This window comes from Herpailurus yagouaroundi, unplaced genomic scaffold, assembly GCF_014898765.1.
Source record: "Herpailurus yagouaroundi ecotype Mexico unplaced genomic scaffold, PumYag 166, whole genome shotgun sequence".
NCBI lineage: Eukaryota > Metazoa > Chordata > Mammalia > Carnivora > Felidae > Herpailurus > Herpailurus yagouaroundi.
The window spans coordinates 20,187,529-20,210,065 of record NW_024412407.1 but is presented as its reverse complement, the minus strand read 5'-3'; the positions used below and the strand labels follow the sequence as shown (position 1 = coordinate 20,210,065).

Sequence of the window (22,537 nt, the reverse complement as noted above, 5' to 3'; positions counted from 1 at the left end):
ACAGTGTGATTCTAAAAGTTTATTTTACTCTTGTTACTAGAATCACAGAAGAGTAGGACTGATTTATTCAGTGTGCTAGTAGGAAGTTTATTACTTCCACTTGGAGATTTGGGAGTTTTTTTTTTATAACACATTGTGGAATACTTTTAACATTTGAATGTTTCCATCTCTTCAAACAGAAAAGCTATAAAAAAGGAAAATGGATAAAATATCTGAAATGGAGGACCAACTATTTACTAGACCTCTTTTTTATATAACTTTTTAAGAATTTAGATTCTCTATACTCTTCTTCTTTCCAAAACTGTATTTCAGTGTTTCAAGTTAATTTGTATGAATATCTTTGGGCTTGGAAATTTTTCACAAAAAATAAGATATCTCATAGCTTACAAAGTCATAGTTAGAAGAAACAAAAGTTTTTTAGCAAATTCATAATCTTCTAGTCTCTTTCCAAAAGAGTAAATTAGGGCAACTCATCTCTACTTCTTCCTTTGTAAGATGGATTTCTATTTGCATCAGAGAAGAACACTTTTCCAGAACGAAAATTTTCCTTTCTCCTCTCCAGCTTTTCAACTTGAGATTTTTAGCATTAGACACCTCAAAAGCCCTATAGACTTTGGTTCCAACTGGGCTTACATTCCAGTCTGTGAAGTAATCTTCCCCTTTTGAAGTTTTCAGAAATCTTTGAAGGAAGAAGTCTAATGTTGTGTTAGTTCCTGTCTTTATATGTCTTTTGTCCTAAACAATTTTTCCTTTGACATCATCTTACCCTTACCAGATTCGCTAAACGGCTAAAATGAAGACTCTTTTCCTTACATCTTTCCTTTCAGTTTTTTGCTTTTAAGAGACAAAGAAACACAGAAAAATCCAAATGCTTAACTTTTCAAATAACTTATAATTTGTCCTACACAGTATAAGATTCAGTAGAATCACATTATCACCATAGAGGGTAACATTGCTTTTTCCATATATCTGCAGTCAACAAGTTTTTAATCAATTATCCAATCCTTTTAAGTATTACAGTTGTACTAGGGATTAGAATTAAAATTGTACAAGAATTAGAATTATACTGAGAAAAATGTCTTATAAACACCATTTACTAGTCTTTCTTGTTCCAAATCAATGGAAGTGTCACCAAATTTTGTAAATACTATTCATCTGATCTGAGCATCTTTGACAGACAAAGGGGCTACCTATACATCTACTAATTAAGTGAATTATAATTTTCACTGAAATTGGGGCACCTGGGTGGCTCAGTCGGTTAAGCGTCCGACTTCGGCTCAGCTCACGATCTCGCAGTTTGAGTTCCAGCCAGGCTCTGTGCTGACAGCTCTGAGCCTGGAGCCTACTTTGCATTCTGTGTCTCCCTCTCTCTGCTCCTTGCCTGCTAACACTCTGTCTCTCTGTCTGTCTGTCTCTCTCCCTCTCTCTCAGAAGTAAATAATCATAATAATAATAATTTACACTGAAATTGCATCCTAAATTATTTGCTAAGTTGGATACATGGTACTTATACTGTTAGTCCAAGTCATAATAATAACCAAAAATTAGTATGGAATCAAAATATCCAAACAAGGAGAGCTTTTTAAGTGATCAATCAGAAAAATAATTCAAATTGATAATGGATCTGTCCCAGTGATAAAAATGCCTTCCTTTTAAGTATTCGAAGTAATAGGGTTTTTTTTAATCCTCTGTAAAGTCTACCTTGTTAAGCTCAGAAGAAATAATGATTATATTGAATTTGCAGTCAGCATGCAATTGAAAAGCTAGTGTTTTGCAGCTTCAGCTCTTATACGTTTTCTATCAGTTGATGAAAATTATCTAATTTTCAAATAATCTTATAAGTCTTCTCTATAATTTTTACAGCCGCAAAGAAAAGATAAATAGGATCATCTGCAAAGATTTCAGCAGGGTACCTTCAAGTGTAGTGCTTTGCATTGGAATGTATTTCATTAAAATTTAAATTTTGGTTTAAACTCTCTTGAATCATTATAAATTCTATATTAGAGATTGCAAACTAAAGCTCAAGGTTCAAGTCTGGTTTGCTGTTTGTTTTGTAAATAAAGTTTTACTGAAACACACAGCATACCCATTCATTTATGTATTGTTTTTAGCTGGTTTCGTGTTGCAACAGCAGAGTGGTTTGAGAAACTATCAGGACCATATAACATAAAATATTTACTATCTGGCCCTTTATAGAGAAAAGTTCATCAATGTCCATTCTAGACCATCAAAATCATCTTATGGGGAAAATTTCTTCCTGTCAGGCCTTTAAAATACTTATTCTTTCATTGTGCCTCATTGTAACTAGACAATAGAAATTCCATAGGTGCCATTCTGGAAAAGATTTCTCTCTCGATATTAATTGCCAGGTAAGGTATTATAATATATCAAATCTTGTGTTTAGTGCCAGAAACTTTATTTTAGACTAAAGGAGATTGTAGAAAAATGAGATAGGAATGACCACATCCCTTGACTCTTCCCTAGGGAGGAAGAATTTGTGGTTTATAATGACCTATGGCCCTTGGAATAAAATGGAGTGTTCCAACCCATCCCACAAGTTAAGACTGTTACACATGAGCTTGCTATGAGGGAGGAAGTGTGAATAACATTCAGCAAGCAACAACTACTCACAGCCAAGCAGTGATTCCTAAAAAATAAAATCTTGTCCAAATGTAATAAAAGATTATTTTTTTTTCCTCTTAACCAGAATTATGGCCTGTGTTTTCTAAGTCACCTCCAGGAAAATAATCTTCACTTTAGAGGATCCTTTTAATTTAGATCTTTAGAGAAGACTAAGGAGCAATTATCTTACTTCAAAGTTTTTGTGGTCAAGTCATTGTCAGAATTTCTTAATTTTAAAAGGACTCTTTTAATCCAGTTTTGCTATGTATTCTTTAGTGTTTGCGTCTCAGACTATTTATTAAGAGTTAGTATTTGGCCAAAATGAACTCTCCAATCAGTTCTCCAGTTACTTGACTTAAACATGATTTCAAGACAGTTATTTAACGCCCTGTGGTGCTTGACTTTTCTTCTCTTAACAATATGGAAGTTCCACTGTCTGATCTGTAATGTCTCTTACACCTCTAAAATCTATCAACATTGTGTGTAACATTTTCCTTGACAACTAGTAAATCTTTCGAGAGGCTTTTAATTCTTGGTATAAATCAGTTGCATCATACTAGTGATTTTATACATAATTTATGCATTAATGTGGAAAAGGACACTTTCGAACATCCCCCGGTCTTCTGCCTCATTTTCAATGATCTGTCAAATTATTACAATGACAGTTGGCTTCATTCTTCATTTTCATTCTAATTAATTAGCCTAATTAACTTGCTCCTACTCATCCTGGGGTAGGCTGTATCATCACCTATGCAAGAAGCATCTGCCCTTCTAACTGTACATTTGGGTATCATGTCAGAAAATGCTTCTGTCTGATCAAGGCCTAGTAAATTGAATGTACCCTCACATGTACTTGCTGCCCTTTCAGTCGTACCTCATTTTTTAATGCCAAAGGGAATTAAAGCTTCTGCATACAACCTGTATTTTAAGGTCATGCATAAAAAATTTACCTTCCAAATTTATAAAATTTCACCCATTTCAAATGGCACAATAACAAATAAATAGAAAGGTAGATAGATTTAGAAATAGCCAGTACAAATCATTTTGCCACCTGATATTTCACTAGCTCATAAATTTATCCTCTCTAGATATAAAGAACAGAAAACTTAATTCAGAGGAGGGTTAGTGAAACCAGTGAGGTGAATAGGTTTCAAAAGTTTACGTAGTTTATAGAGGTGTGGTCTAAAAAATTATTTATTTTTTTTCCGTTTTGCAATATTTGAAAATTTATTTCATACAGTATACCTTAAAATAAAATTTATTGCCATCCTTCACTTTATATTTTAACAGTCTTCTTGACCCTCTTTCTTATTTTGCTATACTCAGTTGCATAAGAATAACCTTAAAAAAATTTGCTGACGTGAATAATCATGGTCTCTGGTGAGGGAGATCACTGTTGATCATTTCCATTTCAACAGTGGAGTAATTGAAAAGATAGATACAACTTCATGCTGCATTAAAGCCAATTACTATATCTGTTTCAGGAAATAACAACATATGTTCCAACTTAGAATTAAAATAACAATTTAATTAAGTACGCATAAGAACTAATAGGTATACCAATTAATGTACTCTGTTTGGGGGACAGCATTTTGTTTAAAGAAAAAAACTTCTCAATCAAAGTACAGTAAGTAAATACTTCTGTTGAGGTCATTTAGAATCTAAAAATGCTTATCTCTCTTTTCGTGTAGCAACTTAAACTATTCATTTAAATAATTATCCAGTCACTTCTCAAATTATCACAATGACAGTTGGCTTTATTCTTCAATGAAATGTTTTAACTCTTTTTTAAATACTCAAATGACTTTTCTCCACCAGTACACTATACAAAAGTTCTTAAAATTTAGATGGTGATAAGAATTGATTCAAAACAAAGACAAATCAACAAAATGTCAACTTTGAGTCATAGCTTGTGTCAGTTAGGAATTGACACACCTGATGGATATACTATCATGGAAGGCCTAGCGTGGTATAGCATTTGAGATGGACCCAACCCAGTGAAGCTTTTACTCAGAACGTCTGGATATCTCATAATATAAATGGTGAGCAACTGGTCAAGAAGGAAAAGCCAGAGGTCAGACCTAGAGGAAGCAGTAGCTATCAAAGGCCTCAAAATTGAAATGATGATAACAGTGATGATGAAAGCTAATACTTATGTACCATTTACCATATTCCAGGAACTAGTCTAAGGAGTGTGTGTGTGTGTGTGTGTGTGTGTGTGTGTGTTCATTGTTAAGAATATTATTAGCCACCAAATCATGAAACTAGAAAGTGATAGTCTGGCTCTGGAGCCTGAGCTGTTTACCAGCAATCTACCTATGTGAGCAAGATACAGGAATAAAGAATAGCGATAAAGAATTATCTTATTATGATATGACTGTTAAAAGAACCTAGAAATGTTCAGCTTAAGTGGAATTGAAGTTGTTGAAGTAAAATGTTCTGTATCAGAAAACAATACAAAACAAAAACCATTTATTGAGTGCCAAGTTTGTCCAAAATATTATGGCAGCTGCTTTATTTACACTGTTTCACATAATCCTCAAAACAACTCTGAAATAATATCTGCTCTTTGCAGACGAGGAAAATTGAAAGTCAGTGATATTTGATCATGGCGCAAGATCAGTAAGAGTCAGAATTTTAACTTGGTTCTGTCTGACTGCAAACCATATAGGGAGATGCCCCAGTAGCTCCTTAAATCTGATTAGATAATTTGCTTTCTGCATTACTTTTCATACAGTAGTCTAGGATTGTCAGTTTCTCCACTAGCAGGCTTTTAATCCCCTTTCTACTTTTCCAGGCTCTATTTGGATAAATTAAATAAGTTAGCTCCATCCAGACAAATGAGGAAGAAAAGTAGAAAAACAAGGATAGTGTACAGTCATACAGAGTTCACTTGGGAAATTGCTTGCAGTTATGTATTGCATACAATTTATAAGTTATTTTTAAGTAGCTTTTTCACCTACTGGGAACTTCTGAGGACCCTAGCAAAGACTATTCGTTTAGATAGCTTAAATATTATTTCTGCAGGGTTTTAAGATTTGATTTATATAGCAAAGAGGGCTGATATTTTTCTAGTTGGCGTGACCGTGTTAGGTAGTAGTAAAAGATTGACAAAGTCTTAAAATGAAGTTTTATGAAATGTACAACATAAATTAAGCTGTGACGTTAAAACCACCACCAGCTTATGTGATAGCAGTGATAAGGTAACGATAACTTTGCTTTGTCTTTTTTAAAACCATTCTAGCTCTATTATTCCAGGTGGTATTATCTGTATCTTTAGTTCTCATAAAAGTCTTTATGGGTATATTCAAGGAGTTAGTACACATTTCTACTCACATACAGGCTAATGCCAAACTCCCTTAAAATTATACTCCTGTAGGAATTAAAAAGAAAACTAACATGTCAGATTATTTCAGTCCTTTAAAATAGATCCAAATATACAAGTCATTATTGCAAACAAGTTTTTATGTAGCAAATTAAGAAAACTGAATCATGATCCCAACATAATCTGTTTGAAAACCAATTTTGTTAAAGTTTGAAGTTAGTTGGCCTGGATAATATTTTTTTTTACAAAAACTTGATTTTATATTATTTTAGCACAGAACTAAGTAGTATAATCCTAGTATTTACTTGTCTGACACTTCTCAATGGCTCTTGATTCTTAATTTAATCTTGCTAGATAGAAGAAATTGTCATTTAAAAGAAAGATGCAGTGTTCAAACAGTAACAATTCAGGCTTTGCACTAATATCTGCAAGAGTTTCTCGTAAAACATTTACAAATAATATAACTTTCTCTTGCGTACTTTGAACAATTGGCTATAGAAATTCTATCTGTGGGATTGTAGACTTACTCTATAATAAGTTAATGTTCTTTATATTACCTGCATATTTATGAATATCTGTTGTTTCCCATTCTTTGACTTATTTTTTAAATGTATAAATAAAGAGATGAGTTAGTTTTCATGTGCTACTTTTTAACTGAAATTCTTGAAATGACTATTATTTCCTTGTCAAAATTTACTTTCAGTAGAAAGGAGATGGTATTATTACCAAAAGACACTAGTAGTTTTTACATTTAAACTACTTGATTTATTATATAGTTGTTTTCCATCATATGTATCTCCTCAGCCATCAGTTCTTTCCTTTGAAAAAATAGCAAAAATAACAATTTGGTTTGTAACTAATAGTGCCTTGGAAACAGCATGAAAAAATCATTTTCTAAGAGATGCGGTATTTTTCTTCTCATATGAAAACAGAGAAAACCTCCTTGACATTCTGTTCGTTGCTGATTCATATGCACTGACATGACCTCTCTGTGCTCCTGTCTTGCTCTGGAAGCTTTGTGCTCCCTCTTTAAAGGAAGGCCAATTATTTAATACATGTGAACTCTAGTCTGTAACAGAGAGGAAGCAGATACATCATTTATTATCATCACATTATTTCTGAGTGAAATCCATTAGATTATGGGTGAATCACATGTCTGCCTTAGTCTTTGACTAGATTGTCAGACAGTTTTTCTTATTTTTTAAAATAAAGAATACTAAATGGATAGACAAGACATAATTGTACTTCTTTCTCTGGGATTGATGCAGCAATGTACATCTCTTATTTTATCTCCTTTTAAAGATATTATTCTGTATTCTTTTTCTAGTCATTTTTCATCAATTCTCCTCATCATTGATTGGTTCAGTTGAGATTCCATGCATGAGATTCCATAATCCTTAGTTTTATACATGAAGGTGCAGCATTCACATGAGTTTACCCCCTAAGAACTAATTTTTATCATTGCATCCCTTTAACAGAAAATTTGCAGTTACCCTGATTAAGATCCTATAAATATCTGACAAGTTGTTGGTCTACTTGAAAACTGTTTATTTTTAAAATTCAGATTGAATTCCTAATTTTAAGCAATAGCAGTTGACTCTGACTGCTTAAGCAGAAAAAGGAGTTTATTTATTAAGAGGTTATTGGGATGGGAAAATGGGCTTTGAAATTCAGCTTCCAAAAGCAAACCCCAAAACCATGACATAGAACTGGCCCCATGAGGAAATCTCATTGCTGCTGCTTCCCCACCAAACTTCCCCCAAACTTATTGCTTTCACATCCCCACCTAACACCACTTGTGTATCACTGACTGCATCTCACAGCCTCTGGCTAAATCTCTGCCTCTACCCTCACCAGTTAAAAAAGTCCCATATGGAGTTTCATTCATCAGATTGCTCATTTCTTACTGAAATCTCATGGGTGTAAACCGGGTTGGTAGACCTTTGATCACATGTCTGCCTATATACTGGGTACAAAAACAAGCTAAGAAAATACTCTTTGTGCATTCTGTCTCACAGTGACTAAACTTATAAGCATAGGATATCTCCTGATATGTTAAGGGTTTTTCCAAAATACCAAAACAAGAAAATATGACAAACATACACTATCCTACATTGCTTGGCTATTCAACATCAATTTATATATACCCTTTGCTAATACTTAAACCTAACCTTCAAAATAGACCCTTCTTCCATACTTAACAATATTAACGGTAACATCAGGTAAAGTAAGAGCAAAATACTTCAGCTATCCCTTATAAAAACAAAATGTGTTCACAAAGGGAATGGCCTGAAATCTGTTGCAGCAACCTACCACAAGGCAAGTATAGCTGAGAGTGTGAGTGATCTGATCATATGATCTCTGCTGTAAGAACTTTCTCAAGTCTCATTCCATATATGTCACAATCACTTAATATGGCTTGCTACTGAGCATGCCTAATTTAATAGTTCAGTGAATCAGCTAAACCAAGTTCATTTGGGGCAGATCAGGTCACATTTATTTTTTCCACAGTCCAATATACAGACTCTAATAGGACTTAGTAGCAAGCTAAATGCTCCTTTCCAAAGGAACAAATTTCCTGCCTGATGATGTTGCTCCAAAACTTTAGAGATCTCAGTTGGGATTCCTCAATCAGAACTTGCCACAGGCTCCATCTAGCATTCGGATAAAATATTGGCAGTTCTAAGTACATTGAATCAGTAGATCATGAAGGCCAGGTAGATACTCTGTAGCCCGGATTAACTAGGAGGGCTCCTTTTTCCTCTTGTGCCCACTCATAGCTGTGGGCTTTCAGGTCACTTTATAAATAGGTCAAAGCAAGATTCCCAATGTGATACATATTACTTTCAAAAGACACATGCCACTGCGCCTCTTTCTTGGTGGCAGGAGGCACAAGGCACAGTTACTTTTAACTTTGTAGAGGTTATCCTGATATGCTTAAGATCACTGGGCCCTCAGAAACTTCACCGAGGTGTAGCTCTTATATATTCATATAATGTGTCTCCCACCTTACTACACTTCTATTAGACTTACAGATGTGTTTAACATATCTGTACAAAGAATCCTGAATACTTATTACCTCCAGCTTTCCAGGTCCTGGAGACATAATGTCATCAATATAGTTCTCCTATGTTTTGGCGAGACAGTAATGGTCTTTGTGAAATATATTGCAGTTCAGAGCCAAATAATTTATATAACCCTAAGATAGAATGGTTTATTGCTCTATGAAAGCAGCTGTTACAGGTGTTCTCTCTCTGTTGGGAAAGAGGAAAAAAAATTATTTGCAGATTAATAGTCATATACCTGGTGCTGAGAGCTTGAGTAAAGAATGTACATCTGCAATAGCAGCTGCTTATGAAATCACTATCTGATGAAGCCTCTGGTAATCTACTATCCTTCTCCAGTGCCATTTGTATACTCTGTGTGCTTAAGGTCCTAGTGGGCTGAATGTGAGGCAGATTCAGGGTAAAACTCCAGTCATCATTTTATTCCTACAATCATCCTTTGTGACCACTAATCCACAGTGGTATTCTAGGTCCCTTGTTTTTTAGGATTAGTTCAGAGCTGTTATAGAACAGTACTCAAAAGACCTGGTATTTCCCTTTCTTCAGTGCAGTTACCTTGATGAGAAAGGCCAAGCTCACAGTTTACAGTTTACACCTCTGATGTCATTACAAGCTATATCTTTAGGAACTTGCGTTCTCTTCTTTGCTCAGAAAGCTCTGAGTCTGCAAATAATTGACAGGACTAGAAATTGGAAAAAATGTTACAAATTTTTGTTGTAGTGGCTCAAGACAGGCATCTCTTCATTAAACCTGGGAATCTTATAATTTTATTAAGTTGGAGTTTTTTGATGCCTATCTGTTATATGGATCATTTGATCAAGTAGCCAAAGCCAATGGTCAGTGTGGCCCAAAGCATTCTGATTACAACTCAACTCCATGGAAAGCAGCATGAGCACTTCTGGTCTATAAGAAATGGACAGTGTTGTCCACCAGTGCTGGCTTTTCCTTCCCTGGGAGCATTAGGGAATAGTTCTTCGCTGCGATTTTTGTCTTGAACTGAGAATTTAGAATTGTGAACATTTCATTATCTTTTTTAAAGCTGTGCTATGGAAATAAAAGCAAGTAATTTTGTCTTCTTCATACTCTTTATATTGTTGTTCCATATTAGTAGTCTCTGGATCTTCTGAAGTCTTGCCTTCATTGATCACTTCATTTCAAGTGACTGTAGGTAATAATTTTTTACTTTGCTACTATGCAGGCTGCCAAATGTTGCTTTTTAATTTTTTTTCTCTTTCAGAAAACTGGCTGGAATTTTAGAGCCATCAGCCCTTAGAGAGCCAGAACTAACCATAGATCTTTCTGATATTCCTGAGGTTACATTGCCTTCAGCCGCTGCTTAGTAGCCATTTAGTGTCAATCGGGGTTTTTCTGGCTACTTAAACAGTAAAAAAGCTTATTAAAAGGAAATTGAATAGTTGACCAAATTGTTGAAAGCTGGAGAACCAGGATGAAGGTTAAGCTTCCGGAAACAATACCAAAACTACACCACAAACTTGTTCAAAGATAAGTCCTTCTTTGCTGCAACATTCCCACCAAGCACCAAAAGAACCCATTGCTTAATGCAACCATTGCAATATCCAACAGTTGAATGTGTCTCATCCATACAAGCAAAATGGTTGATCTACAGAGCTTCCTTCCTCTTGTTCTTTCTGAATCAAAGTCTATTACAGTCAACTCTGATTAGCAGAGCCTTGGGAGTAGAGCAGGTTAGATAACTAAGTTTTCTGAGTTTTACCTAGGGGAGTCATACCTCATAAGGCTAGAAATTCATCAAACACAGGAAGGGTATCAAAAATCAGAGAACATTATAAATGGCCACTACATATTTTGGGAATTTTTTCCAAGTTGCTATGGTTACTGTAGAAATATTTTTCCAGCTTTTTAGTCTCATGGCTAATTCTAAATCTGATCCTTTGAAGTCAAACTACATGGGTTTCATTCTTACTAAATCAGGACTTTAGCAGTCGCCAGGTTCATCAGACATCTTGTAGAAAGTTTGCCACTTGGACACCACAAGTTCATACTTTCTCAAATAATCTGAGGTTTCTACAGTTACGCCTAAGTGATGTGACACTATTCAGAGGATATGCAGTATTTGGATAGATAAGGTTTTTGTTCCATGTATTTGTGCTAAAAATAGATAGTTTTAGAAGATATATATAAATAGATTTTTTTTTAAGTTTTAGTGATTAAATTTGTTCTTGCGTTAACCAACAATTTTTACCTTTGGTAATTTAGGGACATCTTTTATACATTAATTATAGTACTTGTTTTCATAGAGTGATGGCCACAAAGATTCCTGAAATAGAAAGAACTTGATTAACTTGTAATTCACCTAGATTAAATTTTAGTTGTCTCTTGTGTCCTTGGAAACATCTTTGTTCTCTGTATTTACTTCACGCTCTTATCAGTGGATCTATTTCTTCTAAATCCTCTCCATTTTCTTGCTGTCAGGCCTGTTATCCATGACCTCTGCTATGTTTTTCAACTCTGAAGAAACTAAAGAAAATAAGAAACTAGATAACAAAGTACTCTTTCTCGTATTTAAGTCACATATGTTCTGAGTCTGAAAAAGGAGAATCTTTAGTCCCTAACTGTGTAATAAATATATAGGTTTTGTTCTATTTTCACGGATCCTTTTTACTTCTGTCTTTGTTTGAGATTGTGGGCTATAGAAGATTATGGCTGCCCAAACCCTGGCTGCCAGTCAGAACATTATTATACTAGTAAGTTTCAACATTAGATCCCTCCAATCCATTTGAGGCTTTTCCAGATAATGTTTTCCAGCCTAGATAATTTTCTGAACATTGGAGTTGAAGTACAATATTTTAGGATAAATCCTATATCCAACATTCAGTGTATGTTGGGATCGATTCATTAAATGATCCCACTATTCTTGACACCAAGATTTTTCAAATTTTCATATTTTTCACATGCATAATGTGATCATTACCTTGTACCAGGAACATATTAATCATAGTTTCTTTGCCATTTTACAAGAATTTTAATGTCTGCTTTTTATTCATCTGTGGGGACATTTGGCATATAAAATAACTTTGTTGCTTAGTTTTTCCTTTATAGTTTAGAGTGCTTATTCATTTAAGATTTAGTGTGACTATAATATATTCAACACTTTGCTTTTGTCCTCAATATTTATTCCATTCCTGTGGTTCACATTTTCCTCTTCTTATGTATCATGTGTTGAAAATGAAAATATCTTGTCTGGGGTGGAGCTTAGCCACTGGACTAAACAAACATGCTGTCCTTCTGCTCTTAGTTGATTTTAGTGGTTAAATTACTAAAAAATCCTGTTAATAAAAAAAGAAGTTTTACATCTACCTTTTTTTATTGTGTACTTTAATAGTTAGTAAAAGTCCCTTCCTTTCAACTCTCCCACCAAAATGCAACTTGTTCACTCATATTTCTTTCATGTTTAAGACTCGACATTAGTAGTCAACAGATTAATGAAAATAGCATAGACTTTCAAGAATCAAAGTTTTTGAATTTAGTGAAAGAAATTAAACCATTTCAGCAGAGTTTCTAAAAGTCAGAGGGTATCTATTATGGGCTATCCAAGGCATGTTCTTCTTACATCGATGGCAGAAGTGCAAGAGGGGAAACCCAAGAATGTGAACAAGTTTTTGACTGTATCACCTCTGACATCTTGTCGGCCAAAGCAAGTCATATGGCCAAGCCCAAGGTCAAAAGGAAGAAAAGTACATTTCACCCAGTACTAGGCTAACCATGTTGCCCAGTCAAATTCAACATCAGTGGAGTGGAAAACTAATCCTCCCAAGGAGGTGGAGAAAAAGAATGGGTTAATGGTTGCCAAACAGTAATCTAATCTACCAAATAAACCAATCTCGGCAAGCTACTCTCTCTTCTACTAACATTACTTTATCGTATCATGATTCCATTTTATTTTCTTCTTAGTATATAACATTATCTGAAACTATTTTAATAGTTTATATTGCATTTTTCATTCAGTCATCAAATAGCATCAGCCACCTAATATCTACTAGGAAGTACTCTAAGTACTAGAGATGCATCAATTAAAAAAAAACAGACAAAAATCTGTATTAATTGTCCTATCTCCCTCATTAAAGTATCTTGTCTATTTTGTTCACCACTGTATTCTCAGTATCTCAGAGTAAGCCTGGCACACAGCAGATGTTCAAGAAGATTTTGTTTTGAGGCACCTGGGTGGCTCAGTCAGTTAAGTGTCCAACTTCAGCTCAGGTCATGATCTCATGGTTTGTGAGTTTGAGCCCCACGTTGGGATCTGTACTGACAGTGCAGAAGCTGCTTGGGATTCTCTTGCTCTCGCTATTTTGCTTTCAAAATAAATAAATTAGAATTTTAAAATAAAAAGAAAAGAAAATTCTGTTTCATGAAGAAATGACATTAAACATTTATGTGATATAACTCCATTTGTTTAGATCCTCTGCTTATTAGGCAGCTTTCTGATTATGACTTGTTTACAACACAGGGAAGTTTTTATACAGTCTGGTGAACTTGACTTACTGTGACTCTTTTGAGAGAAAGATTTGTGCTTAGTTAGTATTGTGGAAATCTGAGGTCTTTACCTCCACAGCTAAAAACCAGTCCTTCAATGTAGTAAACTCACCATGGTAAAATCACCCTGAGACACTTAGAGATAGGTACCATTGGCTAAGTATACTTTTAATTCCCTTCTAAGCAGATACATAGCAAGCACAAAGGATATGTGAAGAGTGAAATTAATACCATTACCAGGTTTTGAATCATGAAAAGCTGTGCTACCCATTTGCTTTGGGCTTTTAAAGCTCTGTTTCAATAACTTTTTCTCAGAATATGTATATACTGTACAAAACTAAGAAAAACGTAACAAAGGATTGTCAGTAGATCTATTCCATAGAGATTTGAACTGCATTATCAACAGTCAGCACAGGAATGTTCCCAACTTCCATCCCTGAAGCTGTAATTGTTTTATTTCTACACTCAACCTATTAGTGTCTAATAGTGTACGGTCTGGCCAATTTCACATTTAAAATTAAAGGGGCGCCTGGGTGGCATAGTCGGTTAAGCATCCGACTTCAGCCAGGTCACGATCTCGCGGTCTGCGAGTTCGAGCCCCGCATCGGGCTCTGGCCTGATGGCTCAGAGCCTGGAGCCTGTTTCCGATTCTGTGTCTCCCTCTCTCTCTGCCCCTCCCCCGTTCATGCTCTGTCTCTCTCTGTCCCAAAAATAAATAAACGTTGAAAAAAAAATTTTTTAAATTAAAGCAGTCAGTGCTCACGTCAGCGGCACATACACTAAAACTGGAACAAAACAGAGAAGATTAGCATGGTCCCTGTGCAAGGATGACACATGAAATAAAATCAGCAATTCTCATATATGCTGTAGGTTCTTAAGACTTTCTCATACATTAGGCTGTGAAAAATATTAGATGCCCTTGATAAAGTCTTTCAAGAGCTACTACCATCTGCTAAAGAATATACTATGATTTAACTACAGGAATTTTTGTTTGTTTGTTTTTAATAATTTATTGTCATTTTAGCTAACATACAGTGTATACAGTGTAGTCTTGGCTTCGGGAGTAGATTCCCATGATTCATCCCTTACATACAACACCCAGTGCTCATCCCAACAAGTGCCTTCCTCAGTGCCCTCCTCAGTGCCCATCTCCCATTTTCCCGCCTCCCCAACCCCCCCCCCCATTTCCATCAGCCCTCAGTTTGTTCTCTGTATTTAAGAGTCTCTTATGGTTTGCCTCCCTCTCTGTTTGTAACTTATTTTTCTCTCCCTTCCCCTATGGTCTTCTGTTAACTTTCTCAAATTCCATATATGAGTGAAAACATATGATATCTTTTTCTGACTGATATATTTCATTTAGCATAATACGCTCCAGTTCCATCCACATTGTTGCAAATGACAAAATTTCATTCTTTTTTTTTATCACCAAGTAGTATTCCATTGTATACCACATCTTCTTAATCCGTTCATCAGTTGATGGACATTTGGACTCTTCCCATAATTTGGCTGTTAACTACAATAGTTCATAATAAAATATAAGTGATTATGAACTGTTTGATAGAATTGGTGATGTAGCACTGTTGAAAAATAAGATTTTGTACAATATTATACCAATAAAAAATTTCCCAACATTTTTATTGCCAACAGAGTATTACCGATTTCTACTGTATAGATTTTACATATTCTATTCACTCATTAACAATTGCTGATTTAATATTTATATACTAAGTATATACTATAAGTAAGATAGACATGATGTCTACACTTCCAAGGATTATAGTCTTGGAAAAACTGAAGTCTGGGGAAAACCAGAAATTGCCACCCATGTGAAAGTGCTGAGACAGAAGTGGCACAGGGTGCTATCGAAGCACCTGGAAAGATGACCTAATGAAGTCCTAGTGGATCAGAGAATCCTTCTCAACATAATGATGTGTAAGCTAAAACTTTAAGAATTACTTCTCTCTCCCTATATCTAATACATAGGGATATCTATCTTTAAAATATATCCAGATTCTGGGGCGCCTGGATGGCTCAGTTGGTTAAGCATCCAACTCTTGGTTTCGGCTCAGGTCATGATCTCATGGTTCATGGGTTCAAGCCGCATATCAGGCTCTGTGCTGACGGCACGGAGCCTGCTTGGGATTCTGTCTCCCTCTCTCTCTGCCCCTCCCCTGCTCGCTGTCTCTCTCTCTCTCTCTCTCAAGAAAAAATAAACATTAAAAAAAATTAAAAAAAATATATATCCAGATTCTGACCACTTCGATTGCTTTCACCACTGCCCAAGCCACTGTCAGCTCTTGCCTGGACTTCTACACAAACCTCCTAACTGGTATCTTTACTTCTTTTTTTTTTTTTAATTTTTTTTAAATCTTTGTTTATTTTTTGAGAGAGAGGCAGAGTGTGAACAGGGAAGGAGCAGAGAGAGAGGGAGACACAGAATCTGAAGCAGGCTCCAGGCTCTGAGCTGTCAGCACAGAGCCTGACGTGGGGCTGGAACTCACAAACTCTGAGATCATGACCTGAGCCAAAGTCGGACACTCAACCAACTGAGCCACCCAGGCGCCCTGACTGGTATCTTTACTTCTACACTTGCACTGAAAAGTCCTTTTTGAAACTTCAGTCAGATTATATCACTCCTCTGTATAAAATCTTGAAATGAGTCCATGTCACTCAGAGGAAAACCAGAGTCATTGCAGTGGCCTATAGGGCTCTACGTCATCTTGCCTCCTATTTCTTCTCTCATCTCCTGAAAACACCAAACATAACAGTAAAAATACTACAACTTTTTCACAGATTTTTAGTGTCATACAATACTCAATTCAGTGTTTTCAAAATTTCACTAAACTCTGGAAATTGGAAAATGAGCCTCATGATTTAATAAGTAGAGTTAACTATGCTGTGTTTCAGATTTCACCTACATATTATTTTGAGGTATCTTTTTCAGCTCTGACAGCCATTGAAACCAAGTGTTGGGGTACCTGGGTGGCTTAGTCGGTTGAACATCCGACTTTTGATTTTGGCTCAGGTCATGATCTCACGGTCGTGAGATCGAGCCCCATGTCAGGCTCTGTGCTGAGCGTGGAGCCTGCTTAAGATTTGTTCCCTCTCCCTCTGCTCCTCTCCTCTGCTTGTATGCATGTTCTGTCTCTCTCTCTCTCTTTCTCTCTGCCTCTCAAATTAAAAAAATAAAAATAAGTGTTAAACTACATCTAGAGTCAAATTGCTATATCAAGATTTTCAAATACAAGGAAGCATTATTCAATTGCATTAGCCTTTTTTAAATAGTACATATTTCATAACATGTATAACATATTCCTAGAAAAATACAATATATTCATAAATTAAGAAATAACCATTTTGTTGGGCCATGGAGGTTCTATTTTAGACCAGTGGTCTTTTCCACACTTATGTCTAAGAAAAGATAACCATAAAGATTTTTTAGAGAGCCATTATAGTAAGGAGAGCACTTATTTATTGAGAAAGTTGCACTGTTTGTTGAAGACTCTCTATTTATTGTTTCATTTCTCTTAATTGGAAGACATGTTTGAGAGAGAAAATGAAGATGGAAACAGATGCAAAATAGTTGTCATAATTGATTTGTACCACAGTTACTTCAGTGCTAAGTTTCAAGTTATTTTAAAATATACCTCACTCCTTAAGACCTTTGATATAACACAGGATGGTGTTTTTTCTCATTTGTTTGGTTTTATTGTTGTAATGTTGTTTGGAAAGCTATAAGCTTAGGAACTATAGCAGAGAGCCAGTAAGACTCTTAAAGCAATTTAGAAGATAGCTAGATTGCTTTGGGAGTAGTCAAAAAATGAAATATCTTTTAGAGCAACAATGATAAGCTATTTACTTTTCTAGAGAACAGGATTGAGATGAAATTCATGAGTAAATTCATTAGTAAGTCAAATATCATATTTATATGATGCAGAAGTATTATGAAATCTGACACTCATTTTTGAGAACTTATGGGATGATGAGTCTAAATACATATTTTAAAATGAGTGCATTGTACAAGGCAGCACACAATTGTTGTAATACATGACTCAGCCTATCATTGCTCGGAATGTTCAGAGAAGGGAACGTGAAGAAACAGGGCCGACTGTGTAAAGACCATAGTTCTTCATCTAGCACTGCAGAATTGTGGCAAACAGTGCTAATTACCTACATAAAATAAAGTCTCTCCTCCTGCTGAGTTAATAGGATTCCAGGGTTTTTAAAGGCAGCAGTGTATACAGTCACAAACAGCCTCCTCCTCAAACTCCTCTTCAGTCTTTAGTGGCCACATAACCCAGTTCTGGCCACTGAGGTGCTAAAGAGTCTACTGAGTGAGGTTTCTAAGAAGTTTCTTTTTTTAGTAAAAACTGGCACACTCCTTTGGCAAGTATGCTTTGCTTTTCCTTTCACTTCCTTCCTGTTTAGTACATAAACTAATACTTGAGGATGCAACAGCCATCTTATGATCAAAGGGAACTATACACACACACACACACACACACACACACACACACACACACACACACACACACAAAAGAACCCCATGCAAGAAAATAGTCTGTTCCTGGACTGCTTACCAGCTCTGGACGGCTTACTCCCAGAGACCATGGTGCATTAAATAATAAATTCTTCTTTAAGCCACTGTTTGTCAGATTTCTGTTTCACACAGCTAAATACACCTCTGACTGATAAGAAGTGTTGGAATTTAGATAAGAAAAAAGAAATGAAGGACAACCAAGCGTAGAAGTCACAAGTGACAATAATATGAGCACCTAATTCGGAATCAGAAATGGATGTTACTTATCTGAGTACAGTGTAAAGACTAAGGCCTCTAGAGTAAAGTTTGTATTGAATCAACTACTTTTAAATATATAAATTGCCTTATTTATTTTGGGGGCATATTTTAAATTATTTTATTTGTTATCTATGCATTATCTGAAAGACATGGCATTCTTCTCTCCATTTTTCTTAAATGGAGGCAGAATTCCGTATGTCCATGCCTTTAAGTATTCATTATCCCATAAGTCAAGTGTAGACTCCTGTATGCTTTTCCCCATTACTTAAAGACCCCAAATTGTCATCTCAGGTAAACCCTTAAAACAATTTTACCTGTCTTCCAACAAGTTTACACCACAGAAACGATATATTCAGATAAGAATTAGTCACCTGAACTGGTTGTAGTTCTCAGCAAGCAGCATTGTGACAGAGGACCATTCTAGGATTGACACCCAGTATTAGTTCAGTGGAATCATATTTTTAAAAGCATGGTGCCATCTCTTACTTTCCTTAGCTATAATATAGCAGCCTCTGATTTAAACTAAGGAAAAAGAGGGGCGCCTGGGTGGCGCAGTCGGTTAAGCGTCCGACTTCAGCCAGGTCACGATCTCGCGGTCCGTGAGTTCGAGCCCCGTGTCGGGCTCTGGGCTGATGGCTCAGAGCCTGGAGCCTGTTTCCGATTCTGTGTCTCCCTCTCTCTCTGCCCCTCCCCCATTCATGCTCTGTCTCTCTCTGTCCCAAAAATAAATAAACGTTGAAAAAAAAAAATTTAAACTAAGGAAAAAGAAAATTCTCAAAAGTAGTAAAATATGCAAGGTAGTGAATGTTTTAGCTTATTGTACTTGAACTGAAAAATGTCAATTTAATGAAAGGAGAAAAACTTTGCTTGTCCATTCCCATGTCTGGGCAATGGCCTCCCATCAATTATGCAAGCCTCTGGTATCCTTTCAACAAAATTTCTTTTTCTAAAGTTATCCTGATCCAATTCTATTGCTTAGAACCAAAAAACCCTATAGATACAGAGTAGCTATATCTTACATCTACATACATCCTATAACTTCATAAAAGTAGTTAGCATTCATCTGGTCTCTGGTGACAAACCGCTAGTAGAGTTTTATGTAGGGAATAGTGGGAATCACTGAGATGCCTCATTCCTCTGCTCCCCATGAGAAGTGAACGAATGATTAGATGCAGCTTCACACTGAAGAACATTACTCTGTGTTCATGGTTGAAATTAGCACTTTCTAAATTTCATAGCATGTTTTGAACTAGACTATAAATTTTAAAATTAGATTCTGGCTTAAAAAATACCCACTGAAATAATTGATGACACTTGAATGTTTCTTAAGAATAAGGAAGGATATATATATTACCATAAGACATGTTGCTGAAACTGTCACTGCAGCAATCTTTAATTGATGAGTTCCACTATGTGTTCAATATAGCACAATCCATGATATAAATAAATCCCTTGCAACGAGCATCCTTAGACTGTACAAAATGTAGAATTGCTAACTAGTAGGTTGAGAAAAGAGGGCATACAACTGAGAGGAAAGAATAATCAAAGACCACCCTGAATTAGTTGCTTCTTTACCACCGGGGGGAGGGGGGTAAAGTATTTCCTAGGAAGATGAATAAATTATGTAATCACTAAATATTTCCATGCCTTCTATAAGTTAGGTGGGTTTTTTTTTTTAGGAAGATTTTGAACTAATTATTGAACTATATGCATGGAAATGTTTATGTCACTTAGAAGATTCTTATGCATGTATTTCACTCATCATATGTAGATCAAGAAAAAATGCCCTGTGGGGCAGGTAATCGACTTCAGTGAAGTTTAGCAGAACAGCTTCACTAAGACTATAAATTAACCTGCCATTTTAGTTTTGGAAACTTGCTGCAGAATGACCAATTGGTCATGGTGCTGTAGAACACCCTAAACTGTACGCACTACAGTCGGTAAAGGCTGCTTCAGTAACACTGAAGATAGGAACTGTTGCCCATTTTGGTATCCATTAATGGACTTCTTTTCCCCTGTTTTTTCACAAAAAAACTGGAATTGGGCATAATTATTCTGTAAGAACAAGGAAATCTTTGACCTTCTTAACTACCTACTTAAGTTTTCCAAACTTTCCTGCTCAAAGAACTCTTACCGTTTGCCCTTAGAATCGTTTGCTCTGAAGTGCAGGCAAATGAGTGGAGCTCCAAATTTTGTACACTGAGTGATGGCAAAGAATATTATTTCTGTGCCCTGCACTGAAATGCCATCTTAATGGCTTGTTCATAATGCAGCCCCGCTGACAGAGGCATGATACTCCATGGCCTTGAAAGATTCATTCTGGGAAGTGAACGCTAAAGCAACTCAGAGATTGCCATTCTGTCTTCCCACAGTGAAAAATGAAGTGGATCAAAGCATCTGTAAAGCAAAACCAAAGTGATTATTCATTTCTTTCCTTGTTTAAGAAACATGCACTTTCACTGCTGCTACACCCCTCTCCTCTGACCCTGGATGCCAGTAATTGCAGATTCAGATTGACCACACAGAATCTGACCCATAGCTATACCCAAAGAGCAACCACATCCAAGTCACAGAAGGAAAGCCAAAAATAATGAAAGCCTCTGTATCTTAAAAGATTCTTATTTAAGATCTCAGGTAAGCCTATAGAATTGTGGACTCAGGCAATCAGACATCAATCAGACATTCAGTTTCTTTTCACTTGCCTTGTATTTCTTGAAGCCCTACCAAGAAGTGCTCCAACAGAGAGCAAACAGAGATGACTGCTTAAACAGCACCTTTGCTCCACAGAATTTTCTTTTAGGTAAACAGTCCTCAGTTCCTATGTAGACTTCACTGTGTGGGGATATGTATTAGGGCTAAAACCAAAAGCCAAATCAATGATAAAACGTATTTCTGAAAGCAGAAAGAAGTCACTAAATCTTATTTGCACTTACTATAATTAAATATCAATTAGATTAGATAATTTATGCAGATTTCAGATATAGCTGGTGTATAGAGAGTTTTTTTGGTTACAAGCAATAGACCTGGATCAGGCTAACTTTAGGAAAAGGGATTTTGTTGAAAGGTTATCAGAGGCTTATGGAATTGATGGAAGGCTATACACCAGACATTGGCATGGCAAGATAAATAAATCACCTTTGGGAATTCAGAGGCAGCAATGTTAACAATGGTGTTACAGTGAAAAATAAACTGGTCAGGGTAGCATTACCAGGAATGGACAAAACTTACCTTTTTCTGTGTTGTTTCTCCACTCGGTATATAAATTCCAGAGAAGGAGAATCTGACTGGGTTGGTTTCGGTTACATGCCTGCCCTTTGGCTAGGAGAGGGCAAGACACCTAATTACAGTCCACCGTACTAAATCCAAGGGGTAAGAATTAAATCCCCAAATGGAGTTCAAGTTGCCGTTAAGAGGGAGAACTAAGATGCTGGAAGCCAAAAAGCAACAGATGTTCAATATAACTATCATTTATTCAGTGTGCATAGTTTACCAGTCACTATTTCATATGCATTATCTTATTTAATCCTTAAAACAGGCCTCATAGTAAGTTACTATTTTACACGTAAGAAAACTTAGGCTTTTGCAGCCACTCTGGAAAACGGTGTGGAGATTCCTCAAAAAATTAAAAATAGATCCTACCCTATAACCCAGCAATAGCACTGCTAGGAATTTACCCAAGGAATATAGGAGTGCTGATGCATAGGGGCACTTGTACCCCAATGTTTATAGCAGCACTTTCAACAATCGCCAAATTATGGCAAGAGCCTAAATGTCCATCAACTGATGAATGGATAAAGTTGTGGTTTATATATACAATGGAATACTACTTGGCAATGAGAAAGAATGAAATATGGCCTTTGTAGCAACATGGATGGAACTGGAGAGTGTTATGCTAAGTAAAATAAGTCAGGCAGAGAAAGACAGACACCATATGTTTTCACTCTTATGTGGATCCTGAGAAACTTAACGGAAGACCATGGGGTGGGGGGGAATTACAGAGAGGGAAGGAGGCAAACCATGAGAAACTGTTGAAAACTGAGAATAAACTGAGGGTTGATGGAGGGTGGGAGGGAGGGGAAAGTGGGTGATGGGCATTGAGGAGGGCACCTGTTGGGATGAGCGCTGGGTGTTGTATGGAAACCAATTTGACAATAAATTTCATATTGAAAGAAAGAAAGAAAGAAAGAAAGAAAGAAAGAAAGAAAGAAAGAA

General features: G+C 36.0%; 1 protein-coding gene and 1 non-coding gene across 25 annotated transcripts in view; both read left to right on the top strand.

Annotated features, from left to right (window-relative positions):
- Nucleotides 1-22,537, top strand: part of CCDC91 (coiled-coil domain containing 91) — a 364,937-nt gene that overhangs the window by 310,011 nt on the left and 32,389 nt on the right. The gene's annotated exons all lie outside the window — the stretch shown is intronic.
- Nucleotides 14,283-14,390, top strand: LOC121039117 (U6 spliceosomal RNA). The gene has a single exon (XR_005794635.1). It is a non-coding gene; the product is annotated as a U6 spliceosomal RNA (small nuclear RNA).